We start from the raw sequence: 20,835 nt of genomic DNA, 5'->3' as shown, positions 1-20,835 counted from the left end.
AGGTGATATACCAGGTGAGACATGCTTTAGCTCTTTTCAGTCTCTCCTGTTCCCCATCATGGAGAACATAACACACTAGAACAAAAGCTCTTTCAACCCGCAGGAATCTCCGCAGCAGCAAACTGGCCCGTTGGAATTCTTGCTTCTACAAAGTGGGCCATTGGAAGGCCTGCCCAGTAACTTCACTGGGCAAGAAAATCCAATCCAGTTTGGCTTATACCCCAGCACCCCAAAACTAACCCAATGGAAACTCTGCTCTTCCCCCCTATATGTAAACTGATCTAAGAAGCAAGCTTACCAAAGTCCTGATCCCAAGATTTTTCAGGTAAATAGAGAAATACCAAGATTTCCTGGTTCAGTGGAAGCAGCACAACAACTCTGATGCTCCCAATATCAAAACCATGGCTTTGGCAGGGTGACTTGTACCTTCATATTTCAGAAACTGCCATAATAGAAATTCTGCTTTACCACAGCCCTCCAAAAAGTACTTCCCTCAAAGTGCTGGACAAGTGCAACACACAGAGTTTGGCCACCTATGCAACGTCAGCAGCAGCCCAATGTACTGCATGGCCTGTAGGAAATCCGAATGCTGCTCTATGACCTCTGAGATCTCTCCACTGGATCCTCTTCTGGCCAGCATGTACTCAGAAACTAACCAGAGTCTGCTGCCAACTCAAAAAGTGAAGCCCAGTGGATCAGACTTGATTCGGAAATGACCTAAAGGCTAGTCCAAAATAGCTGCCCTGCCCCAGTGTATGCCCGAAGGATCCCTTTTCCATGAAAAAATGTACAAGTAGACAGAGATTCATATGAGAAATCAGAGCTGTGGGAATGGAGGACCATGAAGCCCACTGGGACAGCCTCCACAGTGTTATATAAGCATTCAAATGTCTCAGTGTTTGTCTACACATCAGAGACCAAAGTTTTCAGAAATGGCTACCTAAAGTTAGCCCATATTTCAACATCTATTTGAGTGGCCTGATTGTGAAGATGGCAGAAAACTCAATGATTCTCTAGGGCATCCCAGACATCTAACATTCAGGTTGGTCCTGGGCCTTTATGACGCTGTGCTTGCGTCGTGAACCCAAGCCTTCTGGGATGCATATGGCAGGGCACTGCAGCGGCTCATATGAATAGTGGTTCCTGTCAACAAGGGCTCTGTGCTAGGGCTAGAGTCTGATGTGGCCTGTTCAGCTACACCAGGGTGTGTAAGACAGTAAGACCTATCCCATTGCCTAGACCTAGTTCTGACTGATGCTAGCTCACCTGCTTACTCCTTTTCTGAAGTGAACGAATGGGGACTGCACAGAGACTACCCTGTCTCCCACTTTCTACTACTCACTGGACAGAGCGGAGGGATGGATGTAGGATGCATATGGGTTATGCTCATCTGCTACCTCTTGGGGCTTCTTCAGGAGAGGTTCATCTCCCATGCTGCTCCTTGCTCACACCTATGTCAAAACAGACACTGCATCCTTTACCAGCTATGCAAGGTTTTGATGCATAGATGCATAAACAGGTGTACAAAGACAGACAAGCAGACTGGACAGCTAAAGAGATGCCTTCTGTTTTGTAACTTAATTTTTTCCCATGCCTTTGACTTTCAGGATGATCTACTGGGCAAGTGCAGCATCCAGACCTAGCCACCAACCCCATCTCCCTGCCCATCCTAGCCACAACCCCACCTGAAGTACCGGAGGCCCTCTCTCCTTACCCCACTGGAGTGCTGCCTTCCTTCCTGGCAGGCAAAGGCAGCCTAAAAGCTTTGTGAGGGAACCTTCTGCTATTCTGTTGTCTGAGTTTGTAACTGTTGTTTTTTTTCTTTTCAATCCCTTTAATGACTTTTCCTGATGCAATCGGCATAGGCCCGCACCAAGACTGCTTCCCCTGCTGAGAAGGAAACAAGACTGAGGGAAAAGGGTGCCGAGGGAACTGTTCAGAGGCAAAAAAGGGTGCCGAGGGAACCGTTTGGATCCTCAGTTCATCTCCGCCGCCTGCCGTCCCAGACTGGGGAGCAGGATGGCGTGCTGCAGAAGCTGAGGGAAATCTCCACCAGCACTGCAGATGAGGCTGCCTGACTCCTTTATGGAATGGTATACCTGGGCCGCAGGCTGGGAAAGAAGGGCAACGGTGTTGCAGGCTGGGAAAGAAGGGCAACGGTGTTGCAGGCTGGGAAAGAAGGGCAATGGTGTTGCAGGCTGGGAAAAAAGAGCTTTGGGGGAACCACACACTGGTTTCCACACAACCGGGAAGCTCATCACCTTTAGAGGCAAAACAGCAGAGCAGCTAGAAAGTAAGCACACATGAGCATTGCAGCCATGAAATGTGGGAGCTTGACAGAAGTGGAATTTAAGAGAGCCTGTGAGCCCCTGGTACAGCCTCTGTCCCAGGGGTTTCTTCCTCTCCATCTGGAAAAAAGCTGGATGCTTTGTGGAAACTGAATGGATCTTTCTCCACCTGCTTCTGGTACTTGGCTGGACAGTGAGCACACTGAGGTAGGGGATGTGAAAGGGTGAGGTGGAGGTCTGCCCACCATGGATGCAGAGGAGACACATACATGAGAACACCAAACCTGGCCCTGACTAGCTGAGGCTGGTGAAGACCTGCCCCCTTGCTCCTATTCACCCACTTGCAGGACCACCTTATCTTGGCAGGCAGCTACTCTTCACTGAACCCAACCTCGGATAGCTCTGGAGAAGCCATCCTAGAGGACTTCCTCACGCTGAGTTGCTGCTAACAAGCCATGTGTACTGGGAAGCAGAAGTGGGGGAACAGCAATGAGTTGCCACAGAATGAGAGTGACGAGGTTCAGAAGAGCAGGGGCTTGCACTGGTGAAAAGAGCAGGACCATACTGGTCTTCTGTCCGGTCCCATTGAGAGGAGGGCAATGCTACACTGGCCCTTACATGTCCAATGCTAGGTAGCTGGTACTAAGGGAGAACTGTGATCCCCATACATGGTCTATAATAAAATTTCCCTTCTATAGTTCCTTCCATCTGTGAAGAAGAATTCTTGGTAAAATATTCAACAAAAATGTAATTTTTGAAGCTTCTGTGGAAGCCTTTCACAGGAAAAAAGAAATCAAGTCCCAGCTGGCTCTTCTCACAGTCTGTCTGTCTGGTCAGTATCCATATTCATTGTTCCTGTTTCTTATTGGTACTGAGGTACCATCCAAAGGTTACAAGCAGGAACACAGCTTCCAGGAGCTAGCTGCTGTACAAACACATGCCAAATCAAAACACTCAATAATAAGAGGTGGGGACCCTGAGGCACAGAGAAGTGATGTGACTTGTCCAAGCTCACAGACCAAATCAGAGACAGAACAGAACCCAGATCTAATCAGAATAATTTGATTTATTGGTGATAATCAAATTTCTCTGACTCTCGTTTGTACTTTTTCATATTCTCATAGGTACCACTTAACATAATGGGCCCTAACTTGCATGCACAGAATCACTGAAATGTACTGGAAGGAACTTTGAGAAAACAGTTAGTCCAACCTCTGGCTCTGAGGCAGGATCATATGTACTTAGACCATCTCTGATGGATGCTCATCTAACCTGTTCTTAAATGCCATCACCCAAGGAGACTCCACAGCATCTCTAGGTAGCTAGTGCCATGGCTTTACTACTCTTATTAGAAAGTTTTTCCTAATATCTAACCTGAAGCGTCTTAAATGCAAATTAACCTGATTTCTTCTCGTCCTTTCCTCCGTGAACCTGTAGAACAGTTGATCGCTGTCCCCTTTATAATGCCCTTTAACATATTGGAAGACTTTCAATATACCCTCCCACCTTTACAGGCTCCTTCTGTCTAGACTAAACAAATCTGGTTTAATCAACTATTCCTAGTTTCCAACACAGAGTCATAGAGAAGTAGGGCTGGAAGGGAACTCCAGAGGTCATGTAGTCCAACCCCCTGCCTGAGGCAGGATCATCCTTATCCAAACCATTCCATACAAACCATAATCTAAACTCTACGTAAGGCTGCCGTCAACCCTGACACAACACAGACCTAACACCCTAACCTGCCACAGGTTTAAAGCAGGGGAACTATGGCAGCCAATGTCCTACTTCTTCCATTGCCTCACTATTCTCACAGTGAAGATGTTTTTCCAAATATCCAATCTAAACTTACTTTGCTGCAACTTCCAGGCAATTAGTCTGCATCCTCCTCCCTCCAGCAAGAAAGAACAGGTGCTTTCCCTCTTCTTTATGGCCACCCTTCAAGTATTTGAAGACTGCTATTATGTTCCCTCTTAAGTGCCTTTTCTGCAAGCTGAACATGCTTAGCTCATTCTGCCTCTCCTCATACAACCTGCTTTTCAAGCCCTTGATCCTCTTCGTTGGCCACCTCTGGACCCTCTCTAACTTCTGCATGTCCTTTTTAAACTGTGGAGCCCAGAACTGCATGCATTTTTCCAAATGAAGCCTAAGAAGTGCTGAGTAGAGAGGAACCATGACCTCCTGTGTCTTGCACCTAATGCTTCTGTTGCTGCATCCCAAAACTGCTTTTGGCTTTTGTGCATCACACTGTAGACTCATACTGAGTCTGTGATCTGCCACGACTCCCAAGTCTTTTTCCATAGTGCTATCATCCAGCCAAGTGTCACCCATTTTATATTTGCATTTTTGATTATCCCTCCTGAGGTGTAGCACCTTGCATTTGTCTTCATCGAACTTCATCCTGTTAGCTCTAGCCCAACTTTGCAATCTATTGAGATTTTTCTGAATTGCACTCACATCTTCCAACATGTTGGCAATCCTTCCCAGTTTTCATGTTGTCTGCAAACTTACTCAAGAAGGTTTCTAGGCCAGCATGCAAATCATCAATAACCTTCTTATTCTTATTGATTTCCTCTGGCCTCTCTCCATTTTAGGCACATCTTTCTTAAATTGTGATGTACAAAACCAGACACTGCATTCCAGCCAAGACCTCCTCAATACCAAATGGACAAAAGTGACTACCTTCTATGTTGCGCATGTGACATGTCCTTTCATACATCCCAGAATGAGTTTGTTATTTCTTGCAACAGCATCCCATTGTTGACTCACGTTCACCCCACCCCATCCTCTTTTTCTATACTGCTGCCAAGCCAGTTATTCTCCATTTGGTATTTGTGTATTTGATTTCTCCTTGCTAAGCATAGCATTTTGCACTTGTCTATACTGAATTTCATCTAGTTGATTTTGGATGATTTCTCCAAATTATCAAGATCACTTTCAATTCTGTTCCTGTCATCCAGAACACACGCAACACTTCCCCCCAACCACCACCCAGCTTATCTTTAGCGAGTTTTATAAGTGGACTCTCATTCTTATTTCATTAACACTTCATCAAGTTGTTAATACAAATCTTGACTAATACCAGAACCAGATAGACCCCTAGTGAAATGCTTTTCCAGTGTGACAGAGAACCACTGACAGCTTCATCCATAGCAAGGATTAATATACATCCAGCTTAGTACTGGGTTAACTATTGAATCAAATGAGAGTGTTAGGTATTTGCACAGCGGATGGGCAATTAAAGGCTCAGTTCTCCATTCTTCTTTACACCAGAGCAGAGTGAGCCCATTATGCTGCCATACTGTTTGATAGCATTTTACCCTGTCTTTGCACTGTTGTAAATGACTATACAAAGTGTGGCGCAATAAAGAATCGGGCTTCCTAGTGCTTAGTAAGAGAAAGACTCGAGGATTGCAATTGTGCTTCTTCTGTGTTGCATGGAAAAAAAGAGACAGCATAATCATTCCATTCTTGCACACCCCTTGCACTCGGCTTTGGTAAGGCCGCAGCTGGAGTACTGCGTCCAGTTTTGGGCTCCACAATTCAAAAAGGATGTGGAGAAGCTTGAGAGAGTCCAGAGAAGAGCCATGTGCATGATCAGAGGTCAGGAAAACAGACCTTACGACAATAGGTCGAGAGCCATGGGGCTCTTTAGCCTGGAAAAGCTCAGGCTCAGGGGTGATCTGATGGCCACCTATAAGTTTATCAGGGGTGACCACCAGGATCTGGGGGAACGTTTGTTCACCAGAGTGCCCCTAGGGATGACAAGATCAAACGGTTATAAACTACTGCAAGACTGTTTCAGGCTGGGTATAAGGAAGAATTTCTTTACTGTCGGAGCCCCCAAGGTCTGGAACAGCCTGACATCAGAGGTGGTTCAAGCACCTACATTGAACACCTTCAAGAGTAAATTGGATGCTTATCTTGCTGGGATCCTATGACCCCAGCTGACTTCCTACCCTGTGGGCGGGGGGCTAGACTTGGATGATCTTCCGAAGTCCCTTCCAGCCCTAATGTCTATGAACCTATGAAATCTATGAAACCCCCAGAGGCTGCTGTTAGTCTATGTCCATACATTATGTGTGTCATCTTATTTCTTCTCCAACCCACTTTCGTAAGCCCAGGTCTGATAAGTCCCCCAGGACTGAAGGAGTGACTCTTGACTTACTCACCCTTCCTGGTTCAAGTTAAATCAGAATCCCCCAGCATCCCAGCATGATTTGCAGCCCTGGGCTGGGCTGTCTGCTCCAGAGAGCAGGGCTGGCCCCGCCCCTCTGCTCCCTCGCTGAAGCAGTGAGGGCTGGCTGACAAGGCAGGTGGGGGGCAAGCCTCGCTGGGGATGCAGCCCAGTCTACAGGGCAGGGACTGCCCCTGTCCCTCCCCCCCCGGCAACCCTGACTGGGGTCTTGGGCCAGGGAGGGGGATTAAACATGCCATTCAAACTTACTGCTGGCTGCAACTGTGAACTATAAATCTCAGACACACCTGGAAGCAGGAAGAGGAAGTGATGAGCAACCCTGCAGAGTCCTGCTGCTGTAATTCTGGACTGCAAATCCCAGAGACCTCCAGGGCAGTAGGAAGATAAAGTGAACAAACAGTCAAAGAGCCATGCTCTAGCCATGCCCCCCTCCCCCGCCTTCTGGCCTGAGCCACTGCAGGCATGTGGCTGCATTTCCTGAATCAGAGGTAAATGTCTATCCACTTCTGTTTCAATTTAATCTCTGTATCTTAAACTAACCTGCAAAGACTGTATCTATTCAGCCTTGGGCTTTTTGATTGTCTATACCTAGCCACAAAGGATTTGGGTGTGTGAAGTAGAGCCTCCTTTCTGAAGCTCCAGAAACAGAGAGTTACAAGGTGCATCCCCCACCCCTGATTCAGAAGTGCAAAATGGGCCAACATACACTGAGATTTTTTAAACAACGTACAGGATTTGGACATGCAATTTCCATTCACATCAATAGGGGAAAATATCAGCTGGAATATTCCTTAGCTTTCTGAAATGGTAGGAACTTATCAGCCAGCTTCAGCATAGAGCTCTCTGAAAATCAGGTTTTGTTCTGCAGAAAATTCAAATATTCTTTTTCAACTGAAATCAGGACCAAAAAAAAGTGAAGTTTTTTCCCCCAAATTGATATGTCTGACAAAAGGAAACTTTGGGATTCTCTGTCTCAATCTCTCTCTCTCTCCCTAGCCTAATTAATTATTTATGGAACAGTTTGGACAAGAAGAAGGCACAGAGACTGGACTCAGAGCAGCTCCCTACCCTCCTTGACAGTCCTGTCTCATACATCTCTGAGGGTGTTGAGGAATGCAGCCAGTAGCAAAAGAGGCAGTGACTGAGATCTCTCCCTCATGAAAGCAAACAAGAACAACAAAAATCTAAAAACTAACATTTCCCCTCCTGAAAACTGGTAAAAAGTAGAAAGAATAATCAGTTTCTGGACACAAAATAAGAATGTTTTAGTTGAAAGCAGAAACTTCCTGCAAAATATTTAAATTTAAAAAAATCTATTTTAAAAAGTCATGGACTATTTTCACCAGTCTTACATAGAAATGATTCACTAAAATGTCAGACCCTCTACCTAACCTAAGTATCACACTTGGCTGGGAGCTGGAGATGTGTGGATACTTCTCTAAGGAAGCACTTCAGCTTCTTATTTGAAACATCCCCACATGATATGCTGAACTGAACCAGAGGGGCTATAAAGTGAGAGGTACTAACTATACCCTGTACCCTGCCCCTTTATGCACTGGACTTTCTGTGCCATGCAATCTTTTCCTAAAAGTGCGATGAAACCTCTGAGCTTTTTGCAAGAACTTTGGGGTTTGCAGATTAACAAACTGACAGGGTGCAGTCAGATGAGACTTACTCTAATGTAATCATATGATACCAGGGCAAAAGTAGCAGACATATTATGCAAACAGAAGCAACTTTGCCCAATCCCAGGGAGAACAGCCCCTGAAAGAATCAAATGTAAAACTCTAGTGATGTAAATTACACTGATTTAGGTGTCAACTGTCCATAACCATACTGGAACATTTGCCTAATGTATTTATTACCTGTTTACTTGCCACCTAGTGACACGGCGTGATGCTTGTTATGCAGTGTGGGAGTTGTTTTGTGATAGGCAAAGGGCTGTTTTTCTTGATATCAGTATAATTGAGATTGGTGTAGAAACCCAATGTAAATTATACTGAAGAATGCAAATGTCTTCTTGAAATTTCCAACTTAATGTTATGATACATACCAATGCAAGAATGAAACAATTATTGCCCCATAGGTACTGTGCAAACAACGCAACCTTAATGGCACATGAAGAAGAGAATGAAAGCTGATGGCAACATAAAGATTCATTTAACAATGTCAGCATTTTGAAAGACATTAGCCCAATGGTAGTAGCCAATATTGGTCTAGGGACTCACCGGCCCTAAACCTTTTCAATATCACTTAACATCTCAATATCAGTCACTGGGCACATGTACATGTGCATTTTAATGTGCAGTAGTCTAGTCTGCTGTGCATTAAAGAGGCACATCAAAAACAGTGCTAATACACAGTAGAAATAGGCTACTGCATATTAAGCATCACTAAAAAGGTATGCACTTTTGATACTGCACATTAGGGCAGCCTAATGCACATTTATGTAGCATCTCATACTAGAGGTACTAAATTTTACGTGCAGTAGCAAAAGCACATTAATGCACATGTAGATGCATGCAGTTATACTCTCATTGGACTTCTACCATCACCATGATATCAGAACATCTTCAAGATGTGTATTAAGCAACATGATAAATATCTGTCACTGGTAGTTATTTCCATTTGATTCTTCTTTCCACCTGATTCTTGTATGTGGATTGGTAATTATGTATATTGTTTTAAAATTATTGCATTATAAGTTAATGGTGTGATATTAATGTGAGAGAGCAAGTTGAAAAAGGATGGCTTGTACTTGGAGTGAAAGGTAGGGTTGTTTTTAATTATTCTGAGTTCCTATGAGTGTTTGTTCCACAGTCTGAAAGTAGCCTCCAAGGGTTTGCTGGTCATGGATCTTAGGGAGTATGGGGCTGAGCATGTCCCACCCACAGCCAGCCCACCTGAGCCCACTGAAGCACTCCAGAGCCAGGAATTTGCCAGTGAAGCTGCTCCAGGTTCATCCCCAGCAGCCAGTCTTCAACCTGACAGAGACCAAACGCTTGAGAACAGGTGCAGGGGATGAGTCCAGGGCATTCCCATGGAAGAACTTCTGGCTCTGAAGTTGACTTGGCTGAATAAAGCACGGTCTCCCCCCATCCTCCATGTGGCATGGGAAAACCATTTCCAAGGTCCAATCATGATTCAGTTCAGTGTAATGTTATTATGATTACAATAATAATGAATTCTATTGCAGCAGCCCACAGGACAACCAGTCATGGACCCATGGACCAGTCAGTGAGTAAGCTGCTGAACAAAGAGCTGATCCCTAATCCAAAGTCTTTACAGTTTAAGATAAAAGGCAACAGACTGATGCAGATGTGCATAAAAAGCAAAACGGGGACATCATTCAGCCTGGTGATGAACAGTGGCTTCAGCACAAAAACAGAATGACATTTTCAGACCAGAGGACTACCAGCTCTCCTCTATTTCTTATACAGTAACTGCCATTTACTGAGGAAATTCTCTCCAAATGCCTGACTAAGACTTTGGAACAAGCAAAAGAGGAGGCTGCTTCTCAACTGGTGAGCCCAGTGTATGCTGGGATATGGCTTTGAGAGTTCAGCTGATGCAGGAAGGATACATGTGCAATTCATGTATTGACTAATTTCTGTGTTATACACTATGTATGCTTCTAATTACATATCAGTAAGTCTCAGCTTCTAAGTTTTTAAGTATTTCCCAGTAATTGTGGGCAAGGCAACCTCTGGACTTCACTCATTTTCAGCACATGGTTGAGCTGAGTAGCAAGTTCTAAGAAGCCTGGGATATAGGGGTTGTGCCTTCAGGGTCAGGTACACAACCACAGAAACGGCCTGAGGAAATCCAACTGATGTTCCCCTGGGGAGAGATGAGGAAGGCTGGGGTGGCCCGTGGAAGTTCTGGAGCCTGAAAAGTAGCCTGGGATAGAGAACAGGGCAGGCAGGTGCATTCTCTTGTAGATGAATCCTGATTCCATGGCCAACTTGCTATGTGGCTTTGAGGCCATTGTGTGTCCTTGCTCTGTCTCAGTTCTCCAATCAGCCAAGGCCACTAATACCTCTGACCACTGTAATAGGGGGACTGTAATAGGGGGACTGTAAGAGGCCACACCAACTGAGCCTCCTGCAAGGAAAGGTAACCTGCACATCCCTGTGGCTCAGTGCCAGCCTTTTGTGGCTCACAGGCATGAAACCCAAAGGAAGATAAGAGACATCACCACTTCCCTTGTCTTTCAGACAAATGCGTTTGTCTCCACAGCAGACCCATGGACACACTGAACCGGTGAATTCCAGGGTTGGCCATCCTGCCTTCCACCCACAATGCCACTTCTACGGTCAGGAGCCCTGTGCCTGGGTTTACATTGGTGGAAAGTGGAGTAAAGCAAAGCTGAATTTATCCCTGCATTTGTTACGTCTGAGTCAGTCCGTAGGGCTGTATCCTGCCCTTTGGTATCCTGTGCTGCACCCCTGCCCTTTTGGAAACAAATTTGGAAAATAAGTCCCAGAATAAAACCAAGAGAACAATCCTCAGCTGGTGCAGCTTGGCAGAGCTCCACTGAGGGTGCACGTGGTCAGAAGTCCCAGTGTTATATTGAAGTTAATAGAGATGTGCCCTTATGCACTGACTGAGAATCTACATTCCTCTCCCCCCCACAATAGGACGTCAGTACCAACCCCCAGTCACTTCCCTCATGCTTTTTGCTCCTGCACATCCTGCCTACTGTCACATGGTAGGGCAGCATGAGCCACTGGCAATAGCAAGGTATACACCTTGCTGTCTGGATTCCCAGTTGTTGCTCTGAAGAAATGCACCAGAATCTGCTCTACTTTGGGGTGGCGAAGCAGAGGGGTGAGGCAGGTCATGTAGAACCTGGGCTGGAGGCCTGGAGCACATGTCTCTTTAGCTGCATTCCAGCCAGCCTGGCAACCTGCTGCACACACACACAAAAGGAAATGAGAAACTCCACAACAAAGAAACTGGCAGGGAAGCGACAGAGGGACACAGGAACTGGAAACAAGATTAAACAGGCTCAACAACCCCAGCGTGCTGAGCTGTCCTTTCTAAAGACTTCCTTTAACTTTGATGGGGCGCACCAGAGTCCTCTTTTCACTTGAAAGAAAGAGAGGAGATGCTGTGTAAAAGGGGGTCCAGCATAAGGAAGTTGAGCATAGAGTGCCTGATTCCCCACTTCTTTCTTGGGGGTAAATCAGGAAGTGAGATCAGAACCAGGCCCATAAAACAGAACAGACAGCCTGGCTATAAAATGTGTCACTTCCCAAGCAAGCCTGTTTGAGGGTATTTTTGCCAATATTAAATTCTTTCCTTTTTTTTACAAGGGAGTGAGACTAGGGATGCAGCAAAGTAGATTAGAGTATAAAACAGACAGATAGACATAAAGGACCAAATTTTTAGCAGGTATAAAGTGATTTAAGTGAAGTTAGACTGTTTTATACCACTGAGAGTCTACCCCATTAGGTTAGACTATGTGCCTTCCTTGATAGTGCACAGGACATATAGCAGACTAGTGGCTACAGAGGTTTTATGTAATGCGTACACAACTTGAAGAGACAGTTTACACAAATAAGAGAAGCTTTGTCTGCTGCATAACAGTGTATTCTTGACTACACTGTACACTTGATGGAAGTGACCTATATGTCCGCATGTGCTGTGAATATTACTAGCTCCATGGTTGCCTATATATGTGAGGGATCAGACATATAAAGTGTAAGATGTCTGGCTTGCTCTTCGTAAGTTGTTAGTTCTCACATGCTTGCTTGGATCTGGAGCAGGGGACAGGCACACCTCTTCCATAAAACATACTTCTTTGATGGCTCTGGAAAATAAACAGAAACATGTAAGAAAGACCCAGTGGGCCCATTTGCTGTGGGCTGGAAGACAAGGAAGTCTGGGAGACTCTTGGCAGCACCAGATGCTGGAACCATTTCCTTAGAGGAGGACTTGCAGCAGGTGTGAGAATATTCAAGATAATTTATCAGGCTAGATTCTTGCCCATTACTCAGTACAATGCAGCTCCCTGTGCTGCAAGCACTCCAGTGTCTCAGTGGGGCTATCAGTGGAGAAAGGTACTCTTCAGCTTGAGAAAGGGCATAACAATGTGGCCCACTGTTAAAATAAGACATTCCCTTGGAATTCTCTAAAGGAACTGAGGAAGTGAAATATCAGGTTGACAGCATGACCTCAAAGCCCCAACTCAGGACTTGCGAGCCCTACCGTTATGACTGTGCTAGCCTTAGAGGTTATTCTCATGAGAACTTCAGTCCAGAAGATACCTGAAGGATAATACCTGCGGCCAGGAAGTACCTGCATGCATGCCTTACTGCAGGACATGCCTGCCTAGGAATGCCTTCACCCTGGTTTGCTATAGGAAGCAAGCAGGTCTCTGCTCAGAAATGCCCATGCCTACCTATAGAAGAGCTGCCATCACCCACTAAGAAAGGCCTGGTAGCTGAGTAAAAATCCATCTTGAACCAGCACTCCCTTGTCCTGGAGAGTGGCAATGAGGCAATGGATTGGCCCTTGGGCCAGACACAGAGCTCTGCTGGACCTAAAAGCAGAAGGCCTATGGGGTGTTTGCCTCAGTGGCTGGCCCTGTACATCAGAAACAGTATTGGTGAGTGGAGCACTATCACAAGGAAACAAGTTCAGTACTACCTCTAGACAGAGACCTCTCACAAACGTGGTCTGCTTGTCACAGCACAAACAGCAAAGCACTTGACCATGCCTCCACCTTGATCAAATCTGAGTTCAAAAGTAGAGCAACCTGCCTGTGGGACAAAGGAGGTAGGACAGATGACATTGATGTATCTTTGCTCAATCTAACCTGCCCATTAAAAAGTGCCTCTGTGCGACACTGAAATGTTAGAGTCCAGTGGACTTCAGGACAGTCACATCAAAGTGGGATTCAGTCCCATACAAAGACAAGGCTCATTTTTAGGGCACAGATCTAGACTGGAGTAAGAGCCTTGAGTGCCTGGATCCAGGAGGGTCAGTTTCAGCCCAGTTTTAAAGATTTTTGTGGGTCCCACCAAGTCTTGTTGGAGCCCAGCTAAAGTGGCTGGAGAGGCCATGTCGATGACTGATATAGGTTGTAACAGGGCTGCGGTAGTGCTGACACATGCTCTTCAGAGCTGAGTGAGGTGGCAAGGTAGAAGTCTGGGACTCAGGAGACCTCAGCTGGCCATCTGACACAGCCACACTTTCTGACTGATTGTGGGTGCATGGCTTAATCCACCCTGCCCTCTGTTTTCTCTTCCATAAAATGGGAATGAGATATCCCCACATCCCAGGGTGCATTGCGAGGACACATCCCACTGAAGCTTGCAAGATGCCAGGTACTGTAGCTAGAGTTCCTCCACAGATCGATGGTAACTTGGGAGTGCCCAGTTCATAATGACTTCTGACTGATTTAACATCTCATTAACACGCACAAACACTGACCTAAAACCAAGGTCCCTGGCCTGGAAAAATGAGGCTATAATTGGTGCCCTAGCAAGGCTCTCCAGCAGCTTTCCAGTGGCTCATCTCTGTTCTCCTGGGATGTGGGCTTGGAGCCGGCTCTGCTTAGAGAGAACATTAACTACACCTCTTTATTATTGAGAAGAAATTTATTGGAGGCATCCCTCCCTCTCTCCAGCTTCTCCTTACCTTCTCGGAAAAGTAAACATTTAATTTTTTTTGTTGTTAATAGATTTAATGTTCATTTGTCGGTAGCCTAGGGGCAGGAACGCGTGACATTTCAAATAATTGTTGTTTCGGGGGTATCCTCTGGAGGAAAATGCTGCAAAAGTGTGGAGAAGATTTAAGTAAATTACTGTGTCAGCTTCTATTTATTCCCTACATGATCGCCAGAGGCAGGGCTGCAAGATAACCATTAGAAGCCCAGCCATAAAACAGGGAAGCAGAATTTCAAAAAGCCGGAGTGCCATTACTGGAAAGTTAGTGTGTAACATGTTAAATTATCCCCAAAGTGGGGGGAGGAAACGGGGGGAGAAGAGGGAGAAGAGAGGTGTGTATTTGAGAAAGAAAAAAAGGAGAGAGACTGTGAATGAAAGAGAGGGAATACTCTGTGGAAGACAAGTGTGAAAGAAGAAACAATAGGGAGCAAAGACATACGGAAATAAGAAAAGAAGGATGAGTAAGAGAAGAAAAAGAAGAAAATTGTAAAAGATAAATGTAGTAAAAAAGAAAGCAACAGGGGGTGGGGGACAGAGTGAGAATGAGAGAGACGGGCAATGATACACAAAGGAAGAATGACTGAAAATCATGGATGAATTCCAGGAATAGACACCATTTCCAGCTCTGGATCTCCAACCCTGCCGTCTCCCTACAGCCAAGGCCAGGGATGTTTAAAGCTGGGGCTTCAGCTCAGGTCATCACTGATGAACATGACACTGAGGAACAAATAAGGAAAGGAAGGGTTGGAGGGAGGTTCCTTAAGCCATGATTAGAAACCGTGTGCTGTCCCACCTCAGCCAGTGAAGACTGAACTTGCACCCCTTGATCCCCGGTAGCTGGGGAACACAGAACAAGGAATACGTCAAACAAATCTAACAGGGTTAGGGTGGCAGATATTAGGGCCTGGTTTCTGGTGGCATGATGGCAGGCCTACACCCCCCTGGCAGTATACGGGGATGTTAAAATGGATCTGGTTTAGTTTATACCACCTTTAAAGTTTCCTGTGTGATTTCTTTCCTTATTAGTAGAAAAATCTTTAGGATCTTTTGTTTCCTATGTCCTCCCTGCCACCAGGATACAGTCCTAGTAAGCTCCACATGGGCTGTCACCTGCAGAGTTTACTAGAGAAGCACATCTTAAAACTGATATAACTCCATGGACTGTAGCAGAGTCAGAGTTAATCCAGACTGACCCAGAATGTAGCTGAGATCAGGATCTAACCCATTCTCCTTGGTGAGGTGTCACTCAAGGATTCTGATTTCACAGAAATAAGCAGCAGAAGCAGAAGTGTAAAGAATCAAAAACCTGGACGTCCTGGAAACCTCCCCAGCAACAGAATTGGGGGGCAAGAGAAACACAGAACAAGCACGGTCGCTCTGGCCTTGTTTCCAAACAGAATGGGTTCTCTGCAAGGCAGTCTCCTCCACAGGCATGAAACTGCATGTAGGCTGGTGGTTAGCAGAAGCAAGCATAACCAAGGCTGCCTCCTGAACCAGCTCACAGACAAACTGAGGTAGTGTGGCAGTGTGGTTGAATAGGAAGGGCACTAGTGTGGGCGTCAAGCCACCTGGGTTCTATTCCCTACTTGACATGTGACCTTGGATAAGTCATCTCCCCTTGTCCATTCACAATATAAACTCAAGTCCCACTGACTTGCCAGAGATGTAGGCTCTTAAGTCACTTTTCCATAATGGGGCTAGGCTCCTAAACCAGTCTAGCCATTTTCCAAATGTTTCCTTTGATCTTGTTCATGGCCTACAGTCCCTAAGGAAATACAAATCCTAACGAGATGCGCACAGCAGCAGATAGCAATGAGATGACACATGAAGGCACAGCTGCCTCCTCCAGAGATTGCCTCCCAGCAGCCTTGACACTGTGGTTTCCTCCTTTGTATACCCTCTCTCCCCTCACTAGAGGCAGAAGAAAGCTCCAATTGTCACCCATCTTAAAACACAAGACTCAAGGGATGCCCAAGGGAACTGTACAGTGACAAATTCCAAAGGGCTTGGGGGAAATCCTCTTTCACAAGTCTGCAATCAGACTGTGGGACACACTGCCACAGGATGTTGCCAAACCCAAGAGTTTAACACAAGTTAAAAAGACATTGGACAGGTGTATAAATCACAGAGCTAAAGTAGACAGCGCCAGCAAAGAAGGGCATAAAACCTCATAGTTTTGAGTTAAACCAACCCCTAGTTATTAGGGAACAGGGTAAGACCTTCATGGGAGGGAGATAACCCCAAATCTACCTGCAGTGGGCTTCTTGCACCTTCTTCTGAAGAATGTAGTGCTGGCAAAGGCAGGAGCCTGGATTAGACAGAACTCATTGTTGACCCAGCCCAGTGCTGCTGGGGTCACAACAGATCAGAGTTTACTTTCATCTCATGCCAGTTCCTTCTCATTGTATTCATTCTGTGCCACTTTTTCTTTTTTCCAACCCCCTTCCTGTCCTATACCACCCCCACCTCCCCCGTTAGGCTCCTTCCTCCTGTATTCATTACTTGTCCCCTTCTACAGCTCTACATTGCCCTCTTCTCCATGCACGCTGGCTGTCCCTTCTTTTATTGTAATTTATTTACATCATGAAAAACAATTAAGCTCCTAAAAGTCTTATTTATCCCAGATATCTAATTTTATCTTCTCCAGCATCACTCTCCATTTGCTTCTGCTATTGCCTCATTTGTCCTCAATCCTTTCTCCAGTGTGAAATCAGCTGCATGTGTGGGTGGGGCTAGCAAAGCAAGGGACAACATCTCTTATTCCAAGCTTCACCAAACCAACAGGTCTGTTCTTGCCTTCTCGCCCAACCGAGAAGTAGCCCATGCAGGCTCACAACAATAAATAATCCAAGAGATCTTTTTTTTAATTCTAACGAATCACTCAGAAGACTCAATGGTTAAATCATTGCTAACTCTCAACCTCCTCAATATTTCTTTGCTAATAGACTTCAGGTTTAATTGAAGGATCTTCTCTGGACTCTGTCTACAGCACCATTTTCTCTTTAACCCCACCGCGCACAGCCTCGCAAAAGCCAATCCATTAAGGGTCTTCATTAGTTTGAGCACCAGCCAACCAACCAAGCGTCAAAGGTCAAACACAGTCACCTGTCACAACATGGCAGTAAAACTACTAATTGTATGGGAACAAATGAGATAAAAAGATGGTACTATTATCCTATTTGATTTATTTTGTTTCCAAAGAGTCATTTAAGTCTAATTTACTTTGCAAGCTATAGGCTGGCCATGTGTGTATATAGATACCGCGATCAGTGTATACATCTATGTGTCCTTTTCACACACTCACATTCATATACATGCACATATGCAAACAAATACACGTGACTTGAGAGCTAAGCCTACAGAATTTTCACAGTATCATGAGGGCGGAAGATTAACTCTCAAATGTCCTTAGAACCTCAGGATAAGGCTTTTCCAAGATGAGGTATTTAACAGGTATTTATCCTAGTTACACTGCATTGTGTCAACCTCCCAAGTTTCCATCCACCTGTCAGGTAAGTGAAACGTCATCCATTAGCATCCGCTGTAACAATAAAGAGCAAGAGAGCAGGCTTGGTGCCCCAGTTTGCGTAGTTTGCTCCCCATTTCTTCCAGGCTGCAGATTTTTAAAATCTTTCAGTTTCACTTTTTTTTTGTGTTCACCAGGAGGAAATGGCCCATGTGCCCTCTAGTGGAGAAAACACATTTTGCAGCTTTAAAAGCCAAATGGAATGCTGGAAGTGGCCATATTTGTAGGCCAAAGGAGGAGGAAACTTAGTTCTTTGACAGCTTGATTTTCCAGCAATGCATTCAAGGTGAGTGTGTCTGTGCACAAATATGTGTTTGTCAAGTGAAAACTGGGATTTCAGAACTTCAAAAGCAAGGGAAGTCTCCAGTGCCCTTCTCCTGCAGCTTCAGACAGACATGGTGGCCTCCAGCAGAAGTTTGGTAAAGGTTTGGGCATGTCGGTTTGGCTGGAAAAGGAATCCCTAGGCATCCCTTCTGTTGGAATATTCAATTAACTGTGCAAACTTGGGACATATGGACATCCTCAACACCTACTGACTAAGCACCTTGCAGGATTGGGCCCAAAGATTCCAATGGTTTTAGAAATGATGCGTTCCAATCATTTCCCCCACAGGCAACCATGTTGTGTTAGACCACTAAAGGTTCTTTGAATGAACTTGAGATGCTTTGAGGCATTTAAAGGTGTGGCATTCAAAATAGCAAAAGGCAGGAAACAAAGATGCTTGGTTTGATGCTTCAAGTCAGCTCTATTTCACAACTTTGGTGTAGTCAGAGTGGGAGACTGTATGAGCTCCTGCAAGATATAGATGCTAGCTGACAAGATGACCTCAGAGCAGTGAAATAATTTCGCCTACCAAACTACCAGTTAGATATGAACAGTACTGATTATTTACAAGTCTAACTGCTTGAAAAGTGGATATACTGCTGAAAAATATCATTTCTGCTTTTCTCGGATGTCTCAGACCATCTCTGCTCATTAATTTGTTATGCAGGCCATTTCAGTTAAGCACCAACAAAAACTTTCTACAAGCTTACTGTTTCCTGTGTAAGACCCACCATATGGAAACAAAAAACCCTCTTTACAAAGTTTCCAAGGCAAGGTTATCTAGACTGGTATTTAACCCCTGCCTGCAAAGCTGGGTGTTGTAGTTACTATAGGCCCAACTGTATAAATGGAGAGAAAAATAATTGTATAAACCCAGGGTAGATAGATTTTCTGCCTGATGCAGGTGAGGTGGTAGCATGTGTATGATAAATATATTTTATCACATGGGGGGGTGTGGGGGGGTACTTCACATGTTATAAGTAAGTATAAGGTATAAAAGAGATCACTAGAGGTTTGGACATAATATGATGTAAAGTTTCTCTCCCTTACCCAGTAAGGACATTTGTCCAAACCTACCTTTTCTGCCAACTGAGTTATAATGGGGAGCTAGTTGCTTCCAGTATCAAGGCATGGCTGCATTTCACTGGTGGGTTATGTAAACTCACGTCCATCTACAGAGATGACTAAGTTGTGTTTGCCTTTATCAAGAACCTTGTCTCACTGACTTCAGTAAGAAGGTGAGCAAAATCTGTCTCATCCTCTCACTCATGGCAAACTACTATGATACCCATGAAAGGTGCCAACACTATGCACATCCATTCCAAGTAGGTTCATAATCTGAATTATATAAAGCCATTTCCTCTCTTATATCACATACCTAAGGGTGATGTTTTGTCTCATCTCTCCTAGACTGCAAGCTCCTGTGTAAAATAGCAGCAATCATTTAAGCGACCCAATATTATTTGCATAGCCTAAGGGAGTGGGTGGGTTATGGTGCCTCAGATCATGATGGACACATTCACCTCTTCCTCCTCTCTCTATTCCACTTCATTTTTTCCTTTTATTCCTTTCTTTCTCAGTTTGCCACCTATAACTTCTCCCTGTGCCTTTCCTCTATCACTTCCCTCCTCCCTCCCTGTAGCTTTCTTCATCAGCTTTACTACACTGTTTAAGCCAGAAACTCATTAATATATTACACAGGATTTATCATCAATCCAAACACTCTCATTAGTCAAGTAACTAAGGACTCAGGAGAACAAAGATGTTCACTTTCACCCTGGCTCCAAAAAAAGCATTTTTAATGTGGTTAACAGAAAGATACACCACTAACCTCCTGAGATATCACTCATTCTAGATATCAACACTGAACTTTAGAGCAGATAGGAAAAAGGGTATAGAGGAATTTTTATGACATTTTGTTCATTATTGTTTTGTTTTGTCATCAGTGTTTGTTCGTTGCTATATTTGATCAAAATGGAAAAGAAAAAATGTGAAAATATTATTTAAACATTTCCCCTTTTAAAAAATCAACATTAGGAAATTTCAACTCCCTTTTTCACTGAAATTTCAAAATTTTGATAAAAAAGATTTATCCAACTACACAACAGATAATCCAATAATATGAAAGGAAAAGAAGCACTTTTCATATCTAAGGTTAATTTTTCTGGCATCAGTTGATAGCATCTTTCCTCATCACAGACACACGTGCACACATACACACACCACACTAATAGAAAATAATTAAGGTTGTGAAGTCAACAACTCAAAAGTCAAGAACCTCCAGAATTAAGGTTTGCTGTGCAACTTCAATCTTCCCCCCTGCTGCATCTGCATTATGATACAGTCTTTAATTACATGATCTCATACTATTTTTTCCATAGGATCCCGGCTAATTTAGTGCACAAGCTGGATAGGGCTCACATAATGAGAAGCTTATTCACTATTGTGTTTTCTCCACATTGTTCAATCAGTGTCTGCCAGCCTTCTTTATACCACACCGTTCAAATCCTGCCCTGAAATACAAAGTTATTAATTTCCTTATGGGCTTTCCAAAGGTGTTGATGATTACAGTATTTGAATGCTTTCAGTTCATTTTCAAAACATGTCTATGAAATGATGGGGCATTATTATCCCAATTTTACAGGTATGCACCTAAGACATGGAGAAATGAAGGTACTGGTAATTAATTTTCAGTGACCAATTTGAGTCACCTGGGGTTGTTGGGTTTTTTTGTTTTTTTGGTTTTTGCTTTGTGTTTTTTTCTGGGTTGTTGGGTTTTTTTTGTTTTTAAGAATATTTAGGACCATGTGGTATTTCATTTGTTCA

General features: G+C 44.4%; 1 long non-coding RNA gene across 1 annotated transcript in view; it reads left to right on the top strand.

Annotated features, from left to right (window-relative positions):
* The window catches only part of LOC109287425, a 33,507-nt gene extending 13,514 nt beyond the window's left edge, over positions 1-19,993 (top strand). Inside the window, exons 2-4 of the long non-coding RNA XR_002094863.1 lie at positions 7,480-8,002; positions 9,680-10,007; positions 17,823-19,993. This is a non-coding gene — a long non-coding RNA (uncharacterized LOC109287425). The remainder of the gene's footprint in view (positions 1-7,479; positions 8,003-9,679; positions 10,008-17,822) is intronic.
* The last annotated feature ends 842 nt before the right edge of the window (positions 19,994-20,835 follow it).

Source organism: Gavialis gangeticus, unplaced genomic scaffold (genome assembly GCF_001723915.1).
Source record: "Gavialis gangeticus isolate Ggan-Ray unplaced genomic scaffold, GavGan_comp1, whole genome shotgun sequence".
In the NCBI taxonomy this organism is placed as follows: Eukaryota; Metazoa; Chordata; order Crocodylia; family Gavialidae; genus Gavialis; species Gavialis gangeticus.
The sequence above is the reverse complement of the archived record's forward strand: the minus strand, read 5'-3'. Positions and strand labels throughout refer to the sequence as shown.